This window comes from Schistocerca piceifrons, chromosome X (assembly GCF_021461385.2).
Source record: "Schistocerca piceifrons isolate TAMUIC-IGC-003096 chromosome X, iqSchPice1.1, whole genome shotgun sequence".
Classification (NCBI taxonomy): domain Eukaryota; kingdom Metazoa; phylum Arthropoda; class Insecta; order Orthoptera; family Acrididae; genus Schistocerca; species Schistocerca piceifrons.
In genome coordinates, this window is record NC_060149.1 from 141670501 (window position 1) to 141684245 (window position 13745).

Genomic DNA, 13745 nt, shown 5'->3' on the forward strand with positions numbered 1-13745 from the left:
TGCGAATTGTTGGTATCAAAGGAGCAAAATGTGCACAGCGCTTTCTTGCGGTTTGTGGAAATGTTAGTGTGGCATGACAAGAGGTTACGATATGTGGGGTGTCGGTAGTGGTACAGAGAAGCAGCTGCTGGCAACGGTTCTTCCAGGCTTGCGCAGCTGCGCTTGCCTCACTTACAAAAATATGAATGCGGGTACTGGACTCCTGACGGAAGTTCCTTGCCTTGTCCAGATAAGTATAACGTACTACAGCAACTAAACATTCTGCACGTTTGCGAACTTTGTTTTGGCCCCTTACATTCATCGGCTATGAAACATTTAATCAATTAGGAAGCGAACAAAACAGTTCATGTGCGATGAGACATCAAACGTCATCGACGAATGTGTTGCAAGATCTAGTCTCAACTTTTTTATTTTATTTTACACAGCATCAAAGACTAAGCTGCGTGCGGCGACAGCGGTGAAATTCATCCTGGATACAACAGACTACTGTGTATTGTTTTCAATACGTCAAAACCGTAGGCACTTGTTCGTGATGAAACTTAAGAACTTTCGAAGCACGTTCCTCATACACGTTGCTCACTCTAGAACTCGTGCAGCCTAGTTTTCGATTTGAAATTACTCAATTTTTGATCCTTTATCGTCTGCGCCGTAGTCAGTCTGAAGCTTTGGGACACCCTGCATCCAACAACACTGCGAGAGGTTCATGATCCAGCCCATTGGACAGTCTATCAAGGCGCCAGGTTACAGAGTAAAGGATACAAGACTATTCGTCTGATGGCCAGATTCAGAATAAAGAAAACAACATGACACCATATATCTTAGTTGCCAACAAAAGTGTTAAAAAAGTGGAAGGAAGATATAAAGAACAAGTCGTCAACATGTATGGCATTAGAAACGGAGCATTTGGTTTAAATAAGCGGTCCTGGTCTTGCGTACGTAAAAACATTTCGTGCATTCGCCTGAAGAGGTTAGCGAAACGGGGAATCAAATAAAAACAACTGTACGGGGATTTAAATAATGGTCCTTCCGAAATGAGTTTACTTTCTCAGTCGATGCGCCACCTCAGTCGGTAGCGCCACGTAGACCTATTGCGTATCTCTGCATGTGTGGGAACTGTTCTCGGGGTTCAGTGAATTATTTTCTTTCTTTTTCATTCTTTCTTTTTTTTTTTTAAGTTGTCAGTGTGTGGCGATCTTTTTGAAGGTCAGCTTCGGGGCTGTTTACACGTGCTTTACGCTAAGCGTGTGGAATATTCCAGCAGCACAATGCATCCGCTTATAGTGCACCCAGTTTTCAAAAGCCCCAGCTACGATGATCGCGTGGTATGGGATGTGATTGAAGAGATTTGTTCGTATCTTAAAGTTAATCTGCTATGTCAGCCGGCCGGTGTGGCCGTGCGGTTCTAGGCACTTCAGTCTGGAACCGCGTGACCGCTACGGTCGCAGGTTCGAATCATGCCTCAGGCATGGATGTGAGTGATGTCCTTAGGTTAGTTAGGTATAACTAGTTCTCAGTTCTAGGGGACTGATGACCTCAGATGTTAAGTCCCATAGTGCTCAGAGCCATTTTTGCTATGTCAACTATAGGAATTCTGCAGAAAGAGCACTTCTTTCACGAGTGCTGGAAGTGCAGCAGTGTATCATGAAAGATATTATTTGTTAGTATTACAACTAAGAAGAGAAGAGAGAGCAAGCCTGTTTCTATTTTAGTAACACGTGGTATTTAGCTGGAGAAAATTAACATCGAAATCCTGTCTGTACTTCCCTCCCTCCCTCTTTTTTAATTCTACTTATTTGTTCTTTATCTTCCGGTCCTTAACACAGATTTGGCTCCGTGGAAATTATTCCAGTTGCTGTTGCATCATATTTCACATCTTACTGTCTGGGTTTGTGTGGCTGCCGTACTCCACAGATATCATTGCCAATACCTGTAAGTTTTCTGTACGGTAGCTGTAAAAAATGTAATTGGTAACCATGTTTCTCTACTGTGGAGCAGATAACTATTTGATTCATTGATAGTGTATTAAAGTCTCAGAAGATCTCACCAACGCACTTCTACTAAGTATACTAAAAGAAGCGATGTAGTGGTTAAAATGCTACACTTCGCTTCCGAAAAAGCGGGATCCGAAATACGCTTCTGGTCATCGTCAGCTAGGTTTTCCATGATTTTTCCAAATATTTGCACGTGAACGCCGCAACTCTTCCTGGAATAAGTTTTAGGTTTTCTTCTACCATCCTTCTACAGGTCCATCATCATCATCATCATCATCATCATCATCGATACTGCAGTCCGTACCATTCAAATATGTATACCAAAGTCATCCTCCTGTCTCATACTCAGGTGCCCAACACCTCTCCGACCTATCGGTTTGTAGAAAGCAAGACATCTTTGTCTTCCACCCGTAAGTTGTTCCCGAAATAGTTGCTTTTCCTATCTGTCCATTTATATTACACATGTTTAATTTTGGTCTAATGTTTTCGTTTCTTATTTCATCTCTAAGGGTATATCCTAGTTCTTCTTACAATTCTAATTTTCGCTGTTTCAATAGCTCTATTCTCCTTTCTGTTCGGACTCCAATTCTCATATCCCAGTAGCTGCATAGACACGGCCATCACCTTATACAGTTTTATCTGTGTGACCTTTATTGTTTTGTTGGTAAGCGTTCTGTTGGAATGTATATAATTTATTTCTGAAGTCTTCGTCCTTATCATCGGACGTCAATCATTCTAAAATGTTAACTCTGCTAGCCTGCTCGGTTATATTATTGTCATTTACATTCTTTTAACGGACTGGATGTTTTCCTCCAATGCTATTACTTTATGTTTTTATTAGAATATTTTTAACTTGCAGTTTAAAAATGGGTTAAAGTGTTGATGCTGGATTGTAGGTAATCAATATAATTGTCGGTCTTGACCGCTAGTTTTATTTTATTTTTTTAAGAAATATACAGCTTATGCACAGATTGTACAGAACAAATGAAGACATACTATATAGAAATTTACTTGTAATTTGTTCTGTTTAGCTGACAGAGTCTGATGATGGCTGTGGCCGAAACGCGTTAAGGTGTATATAGCGATCTAGATGGACAATTATATTAACTAGTAATAATGATCGTGGACTCTTACAATGATTTTGTCATTTATAGACAATTTTAGGTAGGCCTCATTGCTTACGAGTAAGACATCAGTAGTAATTAAAATTTTATTTAAATGTGTGTTATCAATTCTAAAATATTTTGCACCATCACTGTTCAGTCCCAGCTATTGTTTTATCTCTAATTATGTAGACGTTGGCAGGAGGTATAAACCTCTGCCGTCCGTCTGTAACATTTTGTGTTCTAGCTGGCATAGGTTCCCCCCTCACATCTCTAAAACATGCGTCCTCGCAGGTCAGTGTCATCGATCTGTGATTCTGTTTAGTTTCTATGAAGATGTATCTAATATCTAAGACCTCTTTACTAAACACAACGTATTTGTTGCTCTGCAGCGGTTCTCATGATCGAAACCTTCGAACCGCTGCAAGAGAAAACCGTATATAGTAGATAGCTATCATATTCTATATTCCGTGAGGGTGGGCTAGGGCTTCGCATGACCTTTCGCAGGCACGTGACAATATCACTGCCAAGGAGAGGGCTGTCTGCAGTACGTGACAATATCAAGTTGCGTGCTGCTGACAGAGTGAATGGGCCAACGGCAGACACGGGACAAGTTGCAGACGGATCCCCCCCGGCTGCTCGGGACACTGCAATGCTAGTCGATAGCGGACTTTTGTAGGGCCGTCGCGACGGAACATGTTCGCGGCACTGCGCGCTCCAGTTGCCTCCAGCCAAGTTTTCTGAAGTTCGTTGCTCTTCTGGTGGACACAATGGCCGTATCGCCACAACGCCCTCCTCTGACGCGCATACTCAAAACAAAAAGTAATCGTTCGAGGAATGTAACATGTGCTTCATTGTCCCTTGAAATCTTTCCATTACGATACTTCACACATTGTGTTTTATTTATGATCCACATGCTTTTTTCTTACTTATAAAGCGTAATTCTATCTTAAAAATTGCATTTTTCATTAAAAATTGTAACAGGAAGCGAGATACTTACATTTTAAATTGCTTTCCGCCTCCCCTCATACCACACCTATTAATGAAAAGTCCTTCTGTGTTGGAAGCACATGACTGTGAAACAACGTAGCCCATAAAGAAAGCAAAGTTACAAGTTTTCCCAATTTTGAAAATAAACACATCGTTTCTCTTCTGAAATAATGGCAGCTCCTCCTCTGTCTTCGAGCCCATATACATAATCTGCAGTCCCAATGTTGCTACTCACAGCCTCAAACACCTTTTAGTTCCTCCTCTCCTTTTTCTTCAAATTCAAATGGTTCAAATAGCTCTGAGCACTATGGGACTTAACATCTAAGGTCATCAGTCCCCTAGACTTATAACTACTTAAACCTAACTAACCCAAGGACATCACACACACACCCATGCCCGAGGCAGGATTCGAATCTGCGACCGTAGCGGCCGCGTGGTTCCAGACTGAAGCGCCTAGAACCGCTCGGCCCTTTTTCTTCCTCCTTTCTTTCTAAATTTTGATTATATCATAATTTTTGCCATATACGTACGTTATGTTTGTTATTGTACAACGTGAACCACGTAACTTAAACGCCTTGAATATTTCCTAAACAGTTCTACGTATAAAAACGATATATCTGGAAATTTGCAGTACACAAAGAGATCTTTCCTGTATTGAGAACACTTGCACCTTTTTTTACACTTTTTAATGGAACTATATACTTTAACGGTAACCAAAGGCTCTTGCTCCTTTATGTACTAACCTTTTTGGAAACTTGTTTTCGATAACTAGGACCGTTTACGAAGCATTGTGAATGTTCACGTTATGTGGTTAACCCTGCATCATCATTACACTCTTACACAGCATGGTCAGAAACAGCCTGAAAAGCTTGTAAAGGTGTTGGAGTGTAGGTTGTACTGGAAAATAACTGTTAAGAAAAAAATCAGCTATGGTGCGTCATTTTCGAGTTAATTAACATTGAAGTTAGCCTATCAAGCTGTTGCGCTCGCAAATTCAAGATGCCTGCCGGAGACGGTGTCACCGACAGTGTTCTTCGTTTGGCTTTCTAAAACCGTATAAGAGAAAGCGGCACAAAAATTGGACATGGGACGGTAGTAGCGTTCGAACCCAAACCAGGAGCCGAGCATTGTCGTGCGGTATCACAAACGCTATAAGAGCAATTAACTGTATCTGGCGGGCCGCTTGGATTGAGCGCGCACGTAAAATTATGCGAACTGTAAGGTGTGTCATCCGATGTATAGAAGTATCTGAATTTCCTGAAATCCCCAGGGTAATCAACGAATACATGCATACAAAAACATATACACTACTGAGCGTTAACAAACGGAGTACAAGTTGGATGGGACACCTTTTTGAAGGGACAATTCCAGCATTCGCCTTAACAGATCTACGGTAATCGCCGAATCTGCAAATCAGGAAGTACTTACTGTATGCGACAAGCTAAAAGTATGCGTTCGACCGGGCTTCGAACGTCGATCCCGGTCTTTCGGGGGCAGTGCCTTACTAATTACTCGTAACTTACTACCCTCAGTTCCTCCCGCAGGTTTTTTAGGCTATACGGCAAATATAGAAACTTTAAATCCATCCTACAACACCCCATTTGAGTTTCCCTTCTCAGTACTGAGAACTGGTGGATGATGAAAGGTGGGCAGGAAGGGAAGGAAAGGAAAGGAAAGGAAAGGAAAGGAAAGGAAGATTAATGTTTAACGTCCCGTATGCGACGACGTTATTGGAGACGCAGCACAATCTGTCATTGAACCAGGACGGGACAGGAATTCGACCTTGACGTTCTCAGAGGATACATCCTAGCATTTGCATTAACATACTTAGAAAAACCACGTACAGCTCAAATCTGGTTGACAAGGCAAGAATCTTAACCTCGACCGTTCCGAATAAGATCCAGTGTCTTACTAATCACCCCAGTTCGCTCGCTTTTATAATTTTATAACTGCGTCTTATGCTGAAAGGCAGTGCTCGATGTTTCTAGTGTCCTAGCCCTTGTGAAGCAGCAGAAACACTAGTTTTAGAAATTATGCAAATAATTGGAGACCAGAATTTCAGTTAAATCAATGACAATATAGCACAACGTAATTAGACAGCAAACAAACCTGCTGTCATTTATGTATCTTGACACTACGTAAAATCTGACGTACTTGTCACTGCGAACTGTTACAGTTTGCGTGATATTTTGTCAATTAATCTAAAAACTCTGACAGGTGAATAAATATAGCTTCGTTCTAACGCTAAAAATGTATTAATCATCAGCGTTGCTAATACCGACGTCTAACTGCATCCGAATGGTTTCTTATTATGCGCTTTTTGTGTTTGAAGTTTACCATCCCGTAGGCGCAGCCATCATTAAATGGCGTCTTTACGTTTCATGACTCTCACTTCACAGAGTTGATAAGAATTAATTTGTTTGCAAAGCCCCTAACTTTGCTTAAATGCATGTCGTACTATTCTTTCTTGGTTGGCGGGTGAGGCGGAACTTGCTGAAACCCGCCAAGCTTTGTCTTTATTAGAGTGCAAAGACATGTAAGGGCAAGTCCGTTGCTCTTTTGGTGGACACAATGGCCGTATCGCCACACGCGCTGCAATACGATACCCAAGATTGGGTTACCGGGTGCTAGAGGCTAATATCCGCGAAGGCACAAGGCAGGGTTGCTCATTGTCACCTCTGATATATCTTTTCTATACAGAAAAGGCAATGAAGGAAGTAAAGAACTGTCTAGACGTTAGAGTTTTCAGACAGAAAACCAACATAATAGAGTTCGATGTCCACGAGACTCAGAAGGCCACAGACACGGGTTCCCAGGTAGATGCCGTGTTTCTTGACTTCCGCAAGGCGTTCGATACAGTTCCCACAGTCGTTTAATGAACAAAGTAAGAGCATGTGGACTATCAGACCAATTGTGTGATTGGATCGAAGAGTTCCTAGATAACAGAACGCGGCATGTCATTATCAATGGAGAGAAGTCTTCCGAAGTAAGAGTGATTTCAGGTGTGCCACAGGGGAATGTCGTAGGACCGTTGCTATTCACAATATACATAAATGACCTTGTGGATGACATCGGAAGTTCACTGAGGTTTTTTGCGGATTATGCTGTGGTATATCGAGAGGTTGTAACAATGGAAAATTGTACTGAAATGCAGGAGGATCTGCAGCGAATTGACGCATGGTGCAGGGAATGGCAATTGAATCTCAATGTAGACAAGTGTAATGTGCTGCGAATACATAGAAAGAAAGATCCCTTATCATTTAGCTACAATATAGCAGGTCAGCAACTGGAAGCAGTTAATTCCATAAATTATCTGGGAGTACGCATTAGGAGTGATTTAAAATGGAATGATCATATAAAATTGATCGTCGGTAAAGCAGATGTCAGACTGAGATTCATAGGAAGAATCCTAAGGAAATGCAATCCGAAAACAAAGGAAGTAGGTTACAGTACGCTTGTTCGCCCACTGCTTGAATACTGCTCAGCAGTGTGGGATCCGTACCAGATAGGGTTGATAGAAGAGACAGAGAAGATTCAACGAAGAGCAGCGCTCTTCGTTACAGGATCATTTAGTAATCGCGAAAGCGTTACGGAGATGATAGATAAACTCCAGTGGAAGACTCTGCAGGAGAGACGCTCTGTAGCTCGGTACGGGCTTTTGTTGAAGTTTCGAGAACATACCTTCACCGAGGAGTCAAGCAGTATATTGCTCCCTCCTACGTATATCTTGCGAAGAGACCATGAGGATAAAATCAGAGAGATTAGAGCCCACATAGAGGCATACCGACAATCCTTCTTTCCACGAACAGTGGCCGAGCGGTTAAAGGCGCTACAGTCTGGAACCGCACGACCGCTGCGGTCGCAGGTTCGAATCCTGCCTCGAGCATGGATGTGTGTGATGTCCTTAGGTTAGTTAGGTTTAAGTAGTTCTAAGTTCTCGGGGACTTATGACCACAGCAGTTGAGTCCCATAGTGCTCAGAGCCATTTGAGCCATTTTTTTTTTTTTCCACGAACAATACGAGACTGGAATAGAAGGGAGAACCGATAGAGGTACTCAAGGTACCCTCCGCCACACACCGTCACGTGGCTTGTGGAGTATGGATGTAGATGTAGATATTGCAGAAATGGAATAGGTACTGAGTGTCGGGTGCTTAAAGAAATGGAAAGAGTGCTAGCGAAGGCCGGCCGGAGTTGCCGTGCGGTTCTAGGCGCTACAGTCTCGAGCCGAGCGACCGTTCCGGTTGCAGGTTCGAATCCTGCCTCGGGGATGGATGTGGGTGATGTCCTTAGGTTGGTTAGGTTTAATTAGTTCTAAGTTCTAGGCGACTGATGACCTCAGAAGTTAAGTCGCATAGTGCTCAGAGCCATTTGTTAGCGAAGGGCTATAATATGCACGTAAACAAATTCAAATTAAAGCGTCAGATGGGGACTCGAAACTAGGACCTATGCCTTTCACGGGAAAGTGCTCAGCCGACTGAGCAATTCAATTACGACTCTAGCCCCGGTATCACAGCTTCACTTCCGCCAGTATCTCCACTGCAGAGTGACAATTTATTCTAGAAACAATACCTTATGCTGTGGCTAAGCCATTTCTCTGCAATATCTTCTCGTCCGGAATATTAGTACCGCAAGGCATACAGGAGAACTACTGTGAAAGGTAGAAGGTAGGAAAGAGGCAATGGGGAGACAGGACTGAAAAGATTAAATACCTTTGAAATCTGTGTTACAGTGGAAAGTTGAAGGTGAGCGGACTGATGGAGTAAGGACTTCCAGCAACGTGGCTAATGAAGAACATAATTAATTTGAGATAAGGAATAGTTGGGCACGCATAAGTGTTTGCTGAAAACTGTCTTTAAAAAGATGATACAACGAAAGAAAGAAAGCAAGACTGGTCGTCCATGATGTGGGCTGCAACAGTTACCCTAATACAGACGATAGCTGACAAGTGACAGGAACAGAGAAATGCATCAAACCAATATCAAGGTTGATGAAAGAAAAAAGAAAAAAAAGACAAGAACAACAACAGGGCCACAATTTGCGTGTCTGAAAGAAAACGATGTTGCCAGTATTTTAGAATCACAATAAATATCATAATGTTAATAGTTTTTGTAACCAAGACATTGGAAGCATACTTTATATAAATTTACTATTCGGTCGTAGAGCGCTTCATTTCTCGTCTGAAAATAAAGTGGACTATTCCAGTTTGTCAAAGTAGTATTACCGACGGCTACAAAACAATACACTTTCTGAGCCGTTACAACAGCCACGATATCTATATTAAAAAAAAAAAAAAAAACAACTAACCATCGCCACAACCAACTCTCTACAGAACAGATGAACAACGTGACTACTACTTCCTGGAATTAGTACTAAAATTTCAGTCTCAGTACATGCATCATAAATGAAGCAAAAAATAAATTTTCAGCAGCTATGAATGAATTTAACATACCTTGATACGTACCGCTCCTAGTTTGGAAGATATGATATCAAGCAAGACAGGAGCAATCCTTTTCTGACAATTGTGTTGGTAAAAGTTGGAGCTCATGTGCTTTCTGATGTTACATTAATCATGGAAGGATATTTATGGGTCAAAATTCAAGGGAGTAGGAACAACATAATTAATTGAAAACATAAGTATAGAACAGGGCTTCCCAACGTGTGGTCCGCGGACCCCTTAGGGGTCCGCCGGCTCTTTCTAGGGGGTCCGCGGCCACCTTTCACCAAATCGTGTAAAATAATGAGTAAAATTATTGAATAAAAATGTGAAAATCAAATTCATCACTATTATTTTTCCTTTGAGAAACATGTGTATAGCACTCGAAAGTTGGCAATAACATTCGATCTTTGGCAATCATATTTGACAGTGGCAACACGGACCAAAACATTGGTGCGGCTCCCGTTGTCGGAGGTTCGAGTCCTTCCTCGGGCATGTGTGTGCATGTATGTGTGTGTTGTCCTTAGCGGAAGTTAAACTTAGTTTAATAGTGTGTGAGACTAGGGACTGATGACCTCAGCAGATAAGTCCCATAGACTTTAAATACATTTGAACATCTTTCTTCCGATTTCACGAAAAACCACACACACACACACACACACACACACGACTGTTACTAAATATGCATGCTCCTTACACAACAGTTGCCAAACAGTGGAAGTGAACAGAAACAGACCACAGGCGGCAGCTTGTCGACAGCGAACAGTTTGGACGTGACGTCGATTGCTCTTGGAGGAAGGCAGTGCCAACGTGTGAAATGTCAATTACCAAGTAATATTAATTAGGCTATAGTGTGTTGAAAAAAAAAGGTTCAAATGGCTCTGAGCACTATGGGACTTACTGCTGTGGTCATCAGTCCCCTAGAACTTAGAACTACTTAAATCTAACTAACCTAAGGACATCACACACATCCATGCCCGAGGCAGGATTCGAACCTGCGACCGTAGCGGTCACGCGGTTCCAGACTGTAGCGCCTAGAGCCGCACGCCCAGTTCGGCCGGCTATAGTGTGTTGAACAAAGGGAGCAAATCCACTAGTAAGTGTCTGGTTACAGTGGGAATTTAAATTGGATCGTTAATTTCAAGTTGTTTTCATTCATCTCTAAACCAAGGACTACTGATACTTCGTGAGGGGGTGGGGGGTGGGGGTGGGAAGGGGGTCATTGGGAACATGGCACTTTCATTAAGAAGCTTTCAGTTCCCATGGGTTTTGCTCTGAAATTTGAAGTTACTGTGCTCTTGACTGACTAGGGGTCCGCCATGGATTTTCGACTGCGGAAGGGGTCCGCCAGCTGAAAAGGTTGGGAGGCCCTGGTATAGAAGATAAGAAGATGGAAGACAAAACCATAGCGTGACACACATCTGTCTGTCAATAGGACTGCTTTCTGATCACTTCACCTTTATGCGGTGACTCTGCTTTGCCTTTAGAAATATATACAGAAGATATTTTCTCTTTAATTTCCAAAGCACAAGAGTTATATAAGAGTTCGGGAAAAATATTTCTTTGTATATGCGGGGCAATGCACAGAAGCATATTTGCACGTGCAGAATATACGATGAAAGCAGAATCATAAGAGAGAAACTTTGCTAAGGCCAGCAGCGCACCTCCACTCGCTACATATAAACGCGGCCCCGGCAGACGTGTCAAACGAGGTACGAATCTTAACACTCGCTGCGCAAATGAATTCCTCGCCTGGGGTGGAGAGCGCAGCCAGAAACGAGGAGAATAATCGATAACTTCCCCCTCCGCATGCTGATATGATGTAACATCGTTTGCTCCGTAACGAAGTCAAATTACTCAGGGGTCATGCAGCAGAACCACGTAATAAGATACCGGGAAATAACCCTTTATTACACGTTGCGGAAGTTGCCACAGGCACCAACCGAAATAAATTTAGAAATACACGCGAACGTGAGAAGCGCTGACATACAAAGCGATTTTAAAACTTTGAAGGGTACGGGTGTGGCATTTCACAGTGCTAGGTGAAATCAACTAAAGAACAGTGAAAAACACAGATACATCACGCACTATTATATTTAACAAATGTGGGTAGAATATCTAAACCGAGTGCCAAGGAGTAACTTGGGTTTCTCTGATGGTTACAGTATTTAGAACCACCACTAATACCAGAATGAATTTGCCATTTGACGACGTCAAGGCAACCGCTAATCTTCAGCATTTCATGTGCGATGATTTACGGAAAATACTGAACTCGCTTCGACCTACTGTATTCCAAAACGTCGAAGCGCTACAACTGTGACAAGTACTCCCAGGTAGTCTCAGCATTAAAAAATAAAAGGATACTAATTTTTTCTGTGCAGTTAAAAGGGTACCGGAGACCCAAGGATAGGAAGGCATCATATGAGTGATGCAATAACAATGAAAGTTGGAAAGGCAAACCATACATCGTTTCACCGCCAGGTAGGTCCTTCAGACTTCTAGGTGACAATGCCCTGAAATTAGCCATCTTCTATGTTATTTTACACAAAGACAATTCAATTAGATGGCGAATTGATAAATTACTGAATTCGCCGTCGAAAAGATTTTTCCAAGGACGGGACTTTTCTGGGAGACTCGGATTGTGTTGTATGTGTTGGCAAAATCTCTCCCGGAGAAAGCAGCAGAGGTGACTACTTTCGCTAGAGCAGAAAAGGAAACTTACTAACAATGGAGGAAAACCATTTCATTTTACGGGATTCGTATTTCCGTATTATTAGGACATTATGAAGAGCCTCATACGATTTTATCTACACATGGTTCAAATGGCTCTGAGCACTATGGGACTTAACTTCTGAGGTCATCAGTCCCCTAGAACTACTTAAACCTAACTAAGGACATCACACACATCCATGCCCGAGGCAGGATTCGAACCTGTGACCGTAGCGGTCGCGCGGTTCCAGACTGTAGCGCCTAGAACCGCTCAGCCAATACGGCCGGCATCTACATATGAAGTAATAACCTTTTCAGTTCCAGAAGTAATAGTGAACTTGACTTACGTGTATGACGTCAATGATGTATGAATACAGCTTATTAAATATTATTGTTTGCGTGCGACAGGGTTCACAGGATGTATCAAATCATATTAATAAGGCGCAGAAATGCCACTGCGCCAAATAATTCCATTAAAATTAAGAAGGTCACGGAAGGAGAACAGCTTTGTTATGACAAAATTACGCTCACCTAGTCCTCGATAGAACTTACGACTGTTAAACTTCGCAACACGAAAGCCATGGACTAAATCAGTATTTTTTTATGACCACTCAGACAGAATATTCTGCCAGAATCTAACTACAATGATTTGAGGAATATGATGCGCTTCAGGTCATATTATGATTCCAAAACTGTTGTACATCAATTCTGCGGAACAAATTTGGGATGACATTTAGCGTCAGCCCAGAGTCGGAAAACCACTTCCCCGTAAGGAGTACGAATTACGAGAGTTATATGTGGATATTCGACGCTTTATAGCTTCGACCCAAAACAGGAGTTTGCAATATCCACGAAACAACAGACTGCATCTGTTTTGAACGTGCAAAAGCCAGCCTGTGTGGCCGAGCGGTTCTAGGCGCGTCGGTCTGGAACCACGCGACCGCTACGGTCGCAGGTTCGAATCCTGCCTCGGGCATGGATGTGTGTGATGTCCTTAGGTTAGTTAGGTTTAAGTAGTTCTAAGTTCTAGGGGACTGATGACCTCATATGTTAAGTCCCATAGTGCTCAGAGCCATTTGAACAATTTTTTTGAACGTGCAAAAGATGTGTAAAAATGTTGACAGCCTTGTAGATGTTATCTTGCGGCACTCGCCTTTTTGCGCTGGTAAATACACGTCTGTACATCCATATTTATGTATTCTGTGGTTTCTCTAAATTATTTAGGCTGAATACTGCGATTATTCCTCTCAAGTGGACACAGCCGATTTCCTTTTCAGCCCATTCCAATCTGAGCCTTTGCTCCCTCTTTAACGACTTCGTCACTGACGGGACGTTAAGCTCTAAATTTTCCTTCCTTCCTGTTGAATTCTAGTGGTGGAAGAATTTAATCACCAGTATTTGGCCGGCAGGAGGATGAATGGTGGCAGTGTAAGGCTGCTGGGCACCAGATTTTCTGTCAATGTCCAGGTTTAAATACCAAACCTCCCTTTAGTGTGCCATGGACTATGGGTGGGGGC

General features: G+C 42.4%; 1 protein-coding gene and 1 non-coding gene across 2 annotated transcripts in view; one reads left to right on the forward strand and one right to left on the reverse strand.

The window, feature by feature from the left end:
• The window catches only part of LOC124722042, a 312916-nt gene that overhangs the window by 236558 nt on the left and 62613 nt on the right, over positions 1 to 13745 (reverse strand). The gene's annotated exons all lie outside the window — the stretch shown is intronic.
• On the forward strand, positions 13121 to 13204 carry Trnap-ugg. The gene has a single exon. It is a non-coding gene; the product is annotated as a tRNA-Pro (tRNA).